This window comes from Zootermopsis nevadensis, unplaced genomic scaffold (genome assembly GCF_977971745.1).
Source record: "Zootermopsis nevadensis isolate Lab colony 2312 unplaced genomic scaffold, Znev_1.0 Znev_ptg000020l, whole genome shotgun sequence".
Taxonomy (NCBI): Eukaryota; Metazoa; Arthropoda; class Insecta; order Blattodea; family Termopsidae; genus Zootermopsis; species Zootermopsis nevadensis.
Genome location: NW_028259152.1, coordinates 18,146,929 through 18,161,510, shown reverse-complemented (window position 1 = coordinate 18,161,510; position 14,582 = coordinate 18,146,929). Strand labels below are relative to the sequence as shown.

Sequence of the window (14,582 nt, the reverse complement as noted above, 5' to 3'; positions counted from 1 at the left end):
TATATGTTTGGTTCTTTAAAAGTAACCAACTAAAAACTTGGCTAATATTAAATGGTTTATGACTGACACTCATTACCAAATGCGATTATAGTGACTACGGACGGGGCATTAGATGGACGCGGCTCGTGCTGTACTTTTTTCTGTTTGAGACTAATAACGCATACAAAACTGAGGTCGAAAAACCTGGGGGGAAGAAATCTCGACGTAGATACAAGAATAAAATGAGAAAGTCCTGAATGAGGCGGCTGTGACAGCGCGGACCGGATTCGTTTGTCTCAGCAAGGAGTCCAGTAATGCCCTCCTGTGAACACGGTAACCTAACTACGGTTTGCATAAAAGACGGAATTTCTTGACTGGCTAAGCGACTACCATCATGCCATCATTAACAATCGTCAGCTCTTTCTTTGAAACCTTCCACAACTTGGTAAATTTTCATCTGGCTAGTACAATTATTGTCATGTGCAAACGTAATTATTTCTTAAACTTCATTATTTTCCACTCGACGGACATAGATTCAGTGGCTTACACATCCTTTCAAGTTACAAGCAACTAGCTTTGTCCTCGAAAAGTCGTAGATTTTAGAAATTCAATTATTTTGCTCTTTAAATGACAGACAACATATAATGCCCCACTAACGTACGCAAGTGGACCACTGTCAAGAAGGTTTTGAATACCGGCGGACATGCCACGTTAAGCGCGCCCCGGGATTATTTATAACCAATAGCCAGAGAGAGAGGGAAGCATAGGCAGGCTAAATGAAATTCCCTCGTAGGCTAAATTATGGAAATATTCTAATTAGCTAACGAGGAATTCGAAGCGACCACAGGCCTGGACAGTTGACTTGTTGCTAGAAACTCTAGGCGGTCTGGTAAGAACTTAGACTCATTTTCCATTAGATACGTCACACAAAGCATTTTTCCAAGCCCAGTAAATCGTAAACTTGTTGAGTAGGGGAATTCTAAGGGCCCAGCGTAATATTAAGGACGCGGGCAGTCAGCAAGCCGCTTGCTGTGGGAAAGGAAAGTCTTCACAGCGAATCGCTTCTTGCGTTCACTTTGCAGTCAGAAAGGGCGGATCTCAAACTAGCAACTTCATCATTACTTGCATTTCGGCTCTGTTTATCTCAAAAAGCAACAAGAAGCAATAAACGTTGCATCGTTTTGCCCCTTCACATTGGAGGTGCATTTTAAACAATCAAACCACTGCCAGAAGAGCAGTCGCTTTTCAGTTTAATTTAATTTAATAACAATTCTAATAAAATGCATGTACGCATTTCTTCCATCCTTTTTCCTACTTTACCTCCCCTACCATTCCCTTATCTGTCCTAATTCATTTCCATTCCTCTCGCTCTTGTTGCCTTTCCTTCTATATTTCAATCATATTTCTTTGTTTGCTCAAAATTAAATTTATTTGTCTCTCGTTATTTCCACGGTTCTGCCGCCTGTGAGACTGACCCGCCCGCAGTGCATGAGCGTCTCCTGAAAAAAGTGCAGACTGATATGCCGACATGCATACAGCGATTCCCCCTTCCGTGGTGACACGGGCATATTCTATAAACGGCGCAGGCACTTGGGCCCTTGTTCCCCGGTTTCGTAGTAAAGTTCGGGTTCAGCGTGCCAAGGATCGTCCTGTCATCGCACTGTGTGTGTGTGTGTGCGTTTGTTTGCTTAGATAAGACGTCACCAACAGGTGTGGCAGGTGATACCTGACACGGTCTACAGCCGATCTCAATCACACGCCATAACAGTTTCAAACTGAATCGATCGGATTCCTTCTTGAGACCCTGACAGTCGCTCAGCTAATGACATGCCACGCTTTACCAGGAACCTGAAGGTTCATTACCGTTTCCGCAAGAGTCCTCCACTGGTTCCGACCTGCGATCCTACGTCCATGTTGGTCGCTGACCTTGGATTGCCGAATCCACTGAATCCACGTTCAGCCTTCCTTCACGTGGATGCTCCTGTTTGACTGGAATTATTCCTGAATTTTCTTACGAACCCTGTCGAATAATGTTATCAGGGCGATCAACTCGAACAGTAATTGTGTCAGAAAGAGTCAACGACCTACGCCTAACGCCTATATGAATTATCCGCGCTGTATTTTGAGCATTGCAGAAGACCTCATCACAGCCACGGCCTCGTTTCTGGGCTCGGAGTTTGTGCGTTGTTTCACGTCTAACCTAACCCACCGTCTCCCGCTTCCTCATTGGACAGGACAGGTGCATTATTGTAAACGGAAGCAATCACGAATATATCGATCACATTTCCCAGTACATACACGTCTACAGAGAGGATGCGTGATTTTATCATATTTTGTTGCCGAAGTAAGCAGAAAACAGTTTCTTAGAACTCTGTTCCGCTCAGTTGCGAAAGCACACATACAAGCAGGGAAGAAACGAAAGATTATTAAATGAAAAGAAATGCAGCTAATTCCCAGCCCTCCATACGCCTTTGGGGGGGTCATTTGAACTTTCGCCGAAAACCTTCATCACTTCGTGGGTTTTTGAAAGGTCGGAAAGAGAGCCAATCAGATTTCTCAGCGAGGCTGCAGTAGGACTGCTTCGTAATTCACCCCTTACACTTCTGCAGTCCCGAACGTTTCGATCCGTACCTTACGAACTACCGAAGTCTTGAAGGAACATGCTGTATCTTTCTTCACAGTAGATATACAAAACTCAGGAATGGCCGTTCCTATTCATTCTAGTGTTGTGAATATCACGCAGTATCAAGCAGATATTTTGGAGGAAAACGCTGCCTACAAATAAGATGAAGTCATTGCAGTGTTTGATAACAGCGTAGCCCATATTAGCGGAATAATACTAGTTGGAATTTCAAGGAGGATAACGTAGTTCCTCCACACACGACGATGCTGAACAACTAACATGCGGGTAGTCGACGTCCGTAGCTGCTGCCCGCTTACAATCACGTGGCATTCCGCCTGCAAAGGACCAAACGTCTCGACCTAAAACTCTACTCTCGTGGCCTTTGGCTGAGATAACACGAAAATCTTCGACGAAGCTCAGTCAGTACAGTGACAAATAACGGGTTCGATTCCCGGCAAGACCTTCGCCTCCGGGTCATCACATCCAGCTTCCGTTCAGTGGGAGTCGGTTGCTGTTGCCTCGGATGTAAGACATCCGGACAGTCAAGGTCACCTTCAGGGACTGCCCAGATTAAGAATGCATGGACAGTCACCTCCTATACCAGTGCATGCGGGCACAGGACGACGTATTATAAGGGCTGTGCCCCCCCCCCCCCCCCCAACCCTACCCATCATCCACCTCATTCATTGCCTTCCTTTCTTTCCCTCGTCTTACGGTTTCAGTGTCCGAAAAACAGATTCAAAGAACAGTCAATGCGGGCTTATTTTCAATTAAGAACTTCCCCGTACACGGCATTTTTAACTGCACTCCTATCTCCATTTGAGACCTGACTCCGGTTGTTTGTATTCTAACACCCTGGCGAGACTTTGCCATCGAAGAAGCCATTTCAACTGATCGTGACCGAAAGCTTAGTTTTGCGTGCAGTCTACTATCAACCAAAATCACGAAGATACCTTGCACATATAGTTATTTAAATAAATAGAGAAAAATAATTAATTCAGTCATACGAAGGTGAATTCAATGTCATCCAATTCTTTTTTACAATTTAAACTCTTTCTGAAGGACGGGTGAACGGTGTTTTAGGTTGGCAACGATTCATGTAACAAAATCACACTGCAAAAGCAGAATTTGTACCAGAACATAAGACATATTTACTAAGAAGTCTTCTTTTTCCCCATTTTCTCGCTTTCTTTCCTAAACAATTTTGAATCCCTGAGGAGCGCCCGTCTCTTCACATCCAAGAACCCGAAAACTTTGGGTAAGACAAGGCACCAATAACACAGAACTAAAGTCCGAAAATACGCGTTCGCCCACGCGAAACGCATCTGGTTCATTCGCCTTTCTTCGGGCTTTCCAATTGTGTCCTGGTTTTCTTCTCGGCCGCTGTGTACGGAATCCACAGTCGGCGAATTCCCTAGTTCAAAAGTCAGATTCTGGCAAATATACCAAATTAGTTACGCTATGGGTACTGCACATTTAGTAACTTGTTTGATGGTAAGTTCGCATCCAGAGTTCCGCTTTCAGTACATGTGTCCACGCCCCAACGTTCGACGCCAACCATAAATTACCGAAGACGTGGATTTACATAAAATAATCAGTCCGCCCTCAGTAATTACAGAGGAGACACTTACCGCACTAAATTTCAATGCTCACTTGCAATTGATTTTGCTCGGTGATCGCAGGATATAACGACCGAGCGGCTGGTTATCGCATTCGTACTCAGGCCGTCCCGAGCTTAAATCTCGACCGGAGACCGGCTGTCGTGACAATGGCTTAAAATCGACCGCGACCCCACTCATCCACATCATTTCCAAATACTCATTCCAAACCAAACAGTCCGAGATATGAAGACGTTAAATTATCCAGTAATCAGAGGTGTTATCACCGACGACTGAGGCAGCAGGTACCCGACAAGGCAGTCATCTACCCTTCTCCTCTCATTCAGTCAACGCAAAATCTTCACATTCATGACGCAGACGAGACAACGGCCCAAAAATATCGAGTTCTAGGACGCACAAGTCAGAGGACCTTCAGTCAAATGATGTCAAACCTTTCTCGGAACTAAAAGTTGGAGCCTGGCACGTGATCGCAGTCTCGTTAAACCAACTGATGATTTCTAAACGTCTGTGACAGTGGTCACACCGCAATTACGTTTAGTGCACGTGTTTCCGAACATGGCTGCACTTCAGTCTTCCACCGACGTTTCGTTATTACGGCGACATTAAAACTAGTCATAGGGAAATGGTGTAACGAGGCGTGGAATCAATTCATCGGACTCAGACAGGTAGCGGGCTGTTGTGAACTCGGTAATGAATCTTTGGGTCCCACAGAAGCGGAAATATTGCCTTTTTAAGCAGCATTATGGTCCATAAATTATTTGAATGTAACTTAACTGCTGGGACATAATTTTCATTTTTCTTTTTCAAATTCAAAGCAAATGAACAACCATCACACAAGACTTAAACGTTTAAATTAAAACAACCTGAGTCCATACACTTAAGAAGCGGAATTGTATATTCGACCTTGAAAGTGGAAACGAATGGGCCTCAGAAATAAAGAATGACTGCACACATAATACGCATACCTGCTATTAAGAAAACAGAACGTACTTATTATTTCAAAATGAAGGTCCATGAAAAGAGAGAAGGACAGATGGTACAGAATTCTGAGGTGGAGTGAGACAGGCGCGGCGCCGGGCGGGGCGTGGGGGGAGGGCGCCTGAGGGCCAGATAACGAGATCATTATCTTTGCTTTGAACGTGATTAATGTAATTAATTGCCGTTTCATGTCTGCGTTACAGTGAAATAAAAGGACTTCGCCTATTATACGCACAGTCCTTGTTCTTTTACAATAGCGAGGGCTGCCATGTTGAAATGTTTGGTTTTTGTTCTGCATTTCCGTTGATTCCAGGATTTCGTATGTCAATGAGGAAGTGACACGAAAATGCAGATTTCCGCTTAATGACGAGCATCAAAATTTGTATTACTCATACCCGAACACTGTCCATTATTTATTTATAGTTTATTTAACGAAGCTTTCAGTGGTTTAGCGTCGAATGGCAGGATACTCGTAAATAAATGAACTGTAGAGGATCTGGAAGGGATCGGTCGTGGCATTTGCCTGAAGAGACTGAGGAAAAGCACACAAAACACCGGAATCAGGATTGCCGGTCTGCGGGCCGAGTTTGAACTCGGCGCTTCCCGAAAATGATGTAGGAGTGCGAGGAACTCGTTCGGTTCTAATATTATTACAGCGATTCAATTAAGGAGGACGGCATGAGTGGGACATGTAGCACGCAGGAGGAACGAGAAAGTTGAGTTGAAAATTTAAGTCGGCCACACAGCAGACTCAGGTGTATGACGAATGACAGAAAAACAACAAATGGATCTTAAATAACTCAGATTCGGACTCAAAACTCTTAGAAGAGTGTCCATTGACGGAGTCTCGTGAACGTGAAAATAGACCTTCGCGTTGGATTATTAGCTTAGTGATATTTTCGTATGATTTAGCATTCAAACATGAGCAACGCCATTATTACTGAAAATAATTAGTAGCCTGTCCGCCACTTACAAGGACAAGTGACGGGAACACCCAGCCCGCAAACGTCGTGTGCATTAATCCGCCACAGACGTTCGCGTTGTGCTCACCTTTGTACAGTACGATAAAAGTCCACACACTGCACGGATCGTAACGATGTACTATGCATCCATTCGCAATTATCGTGCATATTTAGGCCTAACTCGGCGCACCGGGCATGAGCCGGGACCGAGAACCGTAAACAATAATCAGGGTATCCGGGGTCGAGCCACGCCCGTCGCAAACTTCTCGGTCCCCTGATTGCGACAGAGCAATTACTACGCAGGGCACTGAATTAAAATCTCCTGATTACGAATTAGCTGCTGTTGGTTCCAAGTGGATTGTTAAGCAGTCGCGCATAGGCCGCGCTGCTCCTCAGGCACTGACCGGAAGACGTCGTGTCCTGCTCAGTGACTACGAACCACCGAGACAGAAACTGCCCCACGGCCGCCGCTCGTTGGCTGGACAAGGGGACACCTGGACTGAGTCATGCGTTACTTAACGACACTCTTCCAACTGAACAGGTTACGTACGCAGAAAGGAATGGTGTGATGTTTCTGAACGATAAAGTGCAAAGAGCGTGGAAAAAATATTTCGAAGCCTGCTATAAAGTACTATTGATAAAGGCCCGTTGAAATTCAACGGCGAGTAAATTTCATGGGTGCCCTCATCCACTGCCACATCTTTTCCTTGTCCATTTTGAACTTTACCTCATTCAGAATTAGTTACAAGATACCTAATGGTAGCAGCACTTGCTAAATAGCACATTCTGTCACGTACGACATTGCCAAAAGCTTGGTCGTCACGCACACAGTAGGCATATCCTATTATTTAAAAGCCTCGAGTGACAGAAAAACGACAATTGGACAGGATACTCAGTTTGGGGGGCCGCTGCCCCCCCCCCAAAAAAAAAGAAGTGAAGGTTCCGAATTTTGAAAAAAAACAGTCAAGGAAATGGTTCATGTGTCTGAGATAATCTATTTGAGTCCGAAGTGTGTACCATGGCGTAGTCCCTTGGTTACTTAGGAGACTTACTTTGTTGCAATGGTCGCTTCGAAGTAACGGGAGGCAGATACAAACTGTTTACTCGTAGGCATCATAAGCAGTAACACAAGATGGCTCAGTACCAGTCGCATGACACCATGATCTCTTCTGAAGGAAATATTCCAAATCTTTAGTAGCTAATTCTCATACTATGAAAAATACCAACGAAAGTGCCACTTCAGGACCTACAGAAGAGCATCAACACATGAAAACAAAAGACTGCTCGTTCGTCTTGACTTACGACGCGCCAAAACTCGATGGCTTATCAAACAACTCGAAATTCGTTCTTACGGTAAGCGGGCCACAAACATTCAGGCGTTGTCCATGCGAGATACAGGAAAACCGACGGAAAGACACGCAGACAGAATACAGATGAACCACAAGGTTAGCTAGGTCAGACTAGAGAGACTGATATAAACACAGCACATGCCTTCATACATGCACATCGCGCAGAAAATGCATAATTACTATAAATAAAAAAGTAATTGTATTTGGTGTGAACTGGACAGGGCAGTCCTTTCATCAGAAAGTGCAGTGAACCACTGAAATTGACCACCAAATTGATAGCAGCAAATGTCAGTCTCCCTCGTCATTCGGACTGCCTGAACAGGTTTGAATTCTTCGTTCACTTTTACAATTCTGGCTGTACGTATCTCATGCGCATGTCTTAAAAAGCATTACGAAGTCATAACACGACTTTAACACAGGTTTAAGTACTATCAGTGCAACCAGCTACTCAGCTAGAGTTGAAATATGTACGGAGCAGCTCCACAGCGTTGGTGCAAGAACGGCATAACATGCGTTTGCAACTGAAACGTCACGACGTCGTTTGCCAGCAGAGAGCGGCGTACATCGCACAGTTGCGACGGAGAGGGCACAGCCAAGTAGTTGCTGAACCGGCTAACTGCTTGGCGTGGGTGTGAAAGTTTCATGAATCCAGGGGGTATAAAGGATAACAATATTAAAACGGGGACATGGCGTATGAAGATGTGGACCAAATCCAATTCGTTCTGGATAGAGGTCAGTGCCAGGATTTTGTGAGCACGGTAATGAGCCTTCTTGTTCCATAAAAGACGTTTAATTTCTTGGCTACTTGAGCTATTATCGGCATGTAAAGAACTGCGATCCATGGAGGAAATTTGTAAGTTTGTGAGGTGTGCTATTTATGTCTGGCGTCCATCTTTAAATCCGGCTGCATCAAAGACTTTCAAGTTTTGTTGTGGAATTCATATTCTTCTCACAGTGACTTGAATGCCTATTACTTCCAGGCTCCATACCAAAGGAAAACCAGTGCGAATAGCAAGACATAACAAAAAAATAACACATAAAAGCAAAGTTAAGTAATGAACTCGTTTCGCTGTCTCGAGACATGAATTCGGCGGCGACTTCTGTGAGATTCCCACGCTTCTGAAGCACAACGCGTCGCTTTAAACAGTCGGAGGGGCTTACACTAAAAAAGTCATATAAATATATAGGAATATAGTTAAGTTATTTGTTTATGCATCATGCATGCTGAGTTTGTGAGCGCGGGATGTCTGTCTTACAGGAAAGTTGGTGCAGAAGTTGGAGGAGGAAGGAGAAGAAGAATAAAAAAACTGATTCATTGCAGTGAAACACGTCAGAGAAGAAGTCGCCCTTGTAGTTACCGACCGGACAAAGGAGGCCGCCACCGCCCCTATCTTGAAGGAATCGCGAGGCTTAGCTAGAGTTTCACACACAAATGAACTGCCCTCCCTCCTTCACTGGAATGCATATGGAAGGTACAACCACGCCCTACTTCACTTCGCTCCAAAGGTGACGTTTATGTAGTGTACCTGTAAGTTTTCTCACACCCGCTGACAGAACATCGGTTTCCGTTCTCCGTCTGGATATTTTGTTCTAACCCTTTGGATTCCTGAAGCTGACGATGGGACAGAAAAGATCGGAAATTATTACAAATATTCGTTTTTAACGAGTACAAATGTGTTTCAAGACAAGGGTATTTGCTAGCAAGTAAGAAGCAGAAAAGTTATTCTGTTATGTTTTTAATAAAAAGAGTTCTTTTTTTCTAATATCAGGAAATGCGTTTCCTACTTCGGATAATGATGTACGCGTATTCAAAAGAGCGGACTCTGCCCATCAGTTGCTGGAAGAGAGGAAGGAGACTTTTAGGAGGATTTCTCTCTTGGGATTCTCCAAATTCTCACATAATTCAATTACGCAATCTAAGCTGTATCATTTCAACATCTGCTTCCGTTACAAAACGTTGTTTCAATATTTTGGGAAAGTAATCGCGAAAATTACAACCAACGAATTCTTTTCTCCTCGTCGTGAGGAACTCGAGTTCCGCGGGACACAGTTTGAGAAACACTTATTTATTTCGCATAAGAACAAAACGGCTCAGTAATTCTGTAATCAAATTACGCGAATAGTGCAAAAACCGAACTCAAAACCTGAAATAAAACAATTTCAGCATCGCCACGTACCAAAGAACAAGGCAACGACAGAATATGTGAGGTTCATGCTACTGAACCATCCGCTCGTCGTTTGGTTTAACCGTGCGCACACTAACTGGGCAATCATTACGGGAACTCTCACCTGGCGTGGTGCATTAAAGAGTTCCGAAGGGCGGGACCCTTAACTCCGCTGAACAGCGCCGGCAATTACTAATATGACGAAATGTTCCCGTTTTGTAGAACCCGAAGGTCCATCGTGGTGTTCGGTGAAGCCAGCCAATGGACCCTCCTCTGAATTCATCTCTGCCCACGTGTACTCCAGATTCTCCGAACGATGAACTGTGAAAGTGATAATGGCCGTGTCGAGATACCAATTCGTGTTCCTACTCAGGCATTTTGTAACTACGAGCTCATAGCAGAGCAACAGAGTAACAAACATTTTAAGACATTGCATTTCCCTACTTTATTATTTATTTTCATAAAATTCTACACCGTGCTTCATGATGTGACAGTACAAATGATACAAGGATCGATCTGTCACCATGGCAACCGTGTTCTTCTCCTTTCCTGTTCAACAACCCTGTAAAGTATGCATTCTACAAACCTCACACTGCTTGAGCGTTGTTTCCATCCACCCAACAACTTAGTCTGAACAACATATCTCGTTGTTTTAACAGAGAACTTACGAGCGGATAGAAACGACCGATTCTACATTACTCCAGGCGAACTGAGAGGCAAATGGACGTAATTTAATTTGTATTAGCATAGGACTCCTGTTAACTGGTAGGGACAGGACTGTGTCTGACAGTGGTCGTAAGTAACACGAACTGACGTCAGCTACAGTGAATTAGAAAACAGATAAGCATAAGCAAATATTAAAAATTCCAAGGAACACAAATTTAAGTGAATGTTTGTATTCATATTTGGAAAATTTCAGCATGGGTTTAAGAGTACAGGGAACATATAATCACCATGAACTTGTATTCCTATTGTCCGCGTCATTATCCTGCCGTCTTACAAGAAGGGCGGTGGGTCGGAGATGACATATTCTGCGCATGCGTACCGGTGGATACTTGCTTTGCCGTTCCGTTGCATAAACCAAGCCGTGACGAGCAGAACCAAAATCACAGACGCCAAGTAAACTAATGACGATAGTATTTATCTCACACGCGAATGTGTGCATGCTTTGTAAACGCAGTTTCGCAACATAATTTCTGAAAATCATTACATCCATTAACATCTCCACAAGAAAGTTTCGTAACAATTGTCCTTATGATGGAAAGGCATGAATACAAAACCACGATAATAAACCCGAAGGACAATAGAAATAATTAGAATTGTTTCACGTAACGTAAACGCTGTTACTACCCGAGGAATTCCGTCACGTCAGATGAGAGAGGCGTATTAATTATTAATTATATGAAAACTTTACATATGCATTAAAATTTCACTACGTGTCCAGTCTTCAGGAAACATATTACCAATCTTTCTCACTCCAAATTTCTATAAGCAGGCAAATGAAGCTGTTGAATTTATACTCTGAAGACAGGGGACGCACGTTCCTCCGAAACGTATCTACGCACAAAACAGAAAACCGCTGTGTAAACCTCAGACCTCCAAAGCACTGAAGCTTCGTACCTTTCAGTACAGGACACGAACACGTGGGCAGCGTTTTACTATTTACGTTTCAACAGAATTACAATGAAGTCTTGCAATGAGCTAGCAGGCCTGTTAAACCAGGAGGATACCTAACGAAGCTGAGATATGGTCCTTGTCTCTGATGATGATGATGAGTCAGTAAGAGATGCAATTCCTAGCGTGTCAATGAATCCGCCCAAATGCTGAACCTCCAAATCGGATTGACACTTTGCTGTCCGACTGTCAACTTCCTGTCATTACCCGCCTCGGGTACGCCCTTCTTAGACTATTTAATGACGCTTATACAAATGCAGAAGTTATACTGTGATGCGCGGAGAGATCATGAGTGATTTGCTTAGATTTTCAAGGAGGCGGCCCTAATCTATTTCAAGGAATTATCCTGGAATTTATTTAGAGGTAAAACATGACAACCGCTCAGTGAAGAGAGTAGAAGTCTGCAGTTTCACCACGGGGAGAGAAACTCTAGAAAGTGGGCAAATAAGCGATGTGGGTTGTTGTCCAAACCAGAGTGATCCTGAGTGAGCCGGAGTCTATCTGCAAAGGGACAGAGCCTCGTTCACACATGCGGTAACAGTGGTAATTAACATGTGCCGCCGACATTAACATTCAGTAACTGAGTATTTTTTATTTAAGGGTCTTGAATGATTTTAAGTATAAATACAAGCCGTTTTCCTGAACAGCATTAACCACTTACCTCTGTTATTTTGATGAGTTATGTTTTCTTTGCGGTACGGGCTTAATTCTTAAACATTATTTAATCGAGCTACTAAGAAGTTACAAGAGACTAAATGTCCCCGAAAGCAATTCCCAAGGCAAAGCCCAGTGCGAAGGTATGTGGTTGTACGCCTCACGAATATTAATAACGCGTGTGGAAGTTCGTGACAGATTAATCGGGATCATCTACAACCAGACAAGAAGAGCGAGTTCTGGAGAAACTGAGATGAATTTCTTATTTAGCCTTTCGGAATATTTTACTAATGGTGTTAACATGATAATCCTTCACAACGCTACAAAGCGCAAGCCTAAATTAAAAAAAAAACTTTCTTGAGAACTTCATAATTACTGAGATTGTTAGAAAGTTCCTTGCTTACAGAGAACTCAAAGTTCACTACTATCTTCACAGAAGACACAACTGGGCATTATTCCGGACAAAATAAATCTTATTCTCAGTACATAGAACATTTTCAAAATAATTCTGCCGTACACAGTATCAACACAGGGAATAAGAATCACTTTCATAAACCAGCTGCGAACCTCTCATGTTTTCGGAACAGCCATCAAATTCTTCAACAGTTTAACATCAAATCTAATAAATGTTGTAAGTGAAAAGGCGAAATTTTTAAGTAACATATATATTCACCTACAGATCCTCAGTACGTCAGAACCAGACGGCCTCTCAGACTATCACGTGAAGCGTCGAAATAAGAATCCCCTCAGAGCGTATTGCTCGCCATTCTCCTTGGAACGACACACATGCCCACTCGATGGACAGGTGAAGTCATGGCTATGTACGCTGTAGCACTGAGGTCTCAGAGCAACGTAAAATATTATCGACTGAATTGCAGTAATTTCCATAATTAAATCTGCTTTTAGTTTCAACATGAACACAATTCTGAAGTATCGCAGATGCTCCAAGCACTTGAACTTTGCCACACTTTCGAGAGATTTATTAGCTTTCCTTAATTCAAATCTTGTCCTACATTCCTGGGCTAAGACCTCGCTTTATCTGTGTTTACTCCCAGATAATATTCGTCATAACTCAGGATCGTTTCTATAATTCTCGTTGTAGGATTAATTTATGTTCTCGACAAATAAATTAATGTCAATGGAGTTGCTCGATTAATTGTCTTCTGGCGTGTCTGCATTTCTTAAGTTTAGAAGATGAAATGGACCGGACATGTAGCACGAAACGCAGAGATTAAAAATCCGTATAACGCTTTACTCGGAAGCTGAAATTACGTGAAAGACGGGTCTTAAAAATGGAATGTGCGACGCGGATAGGATTCAGCTAGTTCAATACAGGGTTCAGTGACGTGATATTGTGAACCTTTGAGTTATATATACAGAGGACGGGGAATTACCCCCCCCCCCCGCTATTTATATTCTATTATGAAGGTGACGTAACGTTACGCCTAGTCACATGCATTAAATAAGGGTACATTAAAGTGTGACATGTAATTTTATGATATCCAACACAGTTCATTTTAAGAAAACACGCACGAAAAATGGATGTTGTAGCAATTATACAGACTCAATACGTAGCAGTGGCACATGAGGAATTGCGGAAAGTAACTCGGGTAATTAACATTAAGTAAAAATAAAATCTGGAGCACGCAAGATTGAACTTGCCCGTCCCTTCGCTGACGTGTCAGTATCACGGACTGCATAAGGTGCAGGAGAAGCCACTTCAGTCTGTCTATCCATATGAAGGCGTATTGTAGGCCAAGGGCTGAAGTTCCCCACATTATATGAACCTAATCTGCTTCACGTTCCCGCTGCCTTATCCTGTGCGCAATCTAGATTCGATTTATAAGTGTAAGGAAAGAACAGATCAAACCCCAGCCGGGAATCGAAGTTCAGTACCGCAGCCCACACATAATTACTTTCTCGCTTCAGAAGCGAAGTTTCATTTCAAAGGAGACCCTTGGTGAGCGGAAATCTTAGTCCAAACTCTGTCTGCTGGACATCGACGTAATCGTACACGCCTAAAAACAAAGGCAAGGAAAATTGGCTGGAAGGCGTTTCTCAGACACAAAACAAGCATCTTTCAAATTCTCTTCACAGAGCGTTAATAGGCAGACGGACGGAAAGAATCAGAAACAGAAGTCGGTGTTCCCAAGCTTCTGTGCAGCGGCGAACAACGCTGACTGTGGTACAGCAGGCCAACCTGAGAAGTGTTTGTCATACTTTGCGTGAGTCGCTGCGATTATGATGCCGAGTTCAACCCAGCTGACCGGATTTGGTTCGAATCATATGACAAACACAGATAAACCCCAGGACAGATTAAAAATGCAATCGTACATTTTCATTGACAGCACTCGATAAAAAAATGTTTAATCATTTTAACAACAAAAATAACAACTTCATGGACGTGGATAATTCCTGAGATGCACACCCAATCAACAAATTCTCCGCCGTTCATGGAACCCAAAGCATCATTGCCGTGATCACGCTAGCCTAAGCCAGATGAATCCAATTCACACCCACAGGAGCAGCGAAGTGACGGCTGTGCTGCGCTCCTGCAGGGGTGTGGGCTGTTGAGGCAC

The 14,582-nt window shown here is 43.3% G+C and overlaps 1 protein-coding gene across 2 annotated transcripts in view; it reads right to left on the bottom strand.

The window, feature by feature from the left end:
* Positions 1 to 14,582, bottom strand: part of LOC110832591 (uncharacterized) — a 364,557-nt gene that overhangs the window by 339,555 nt on the left and 10,420 nt on the right. The gene's annotated exons all lie outside the window — the stretch shown is intronic.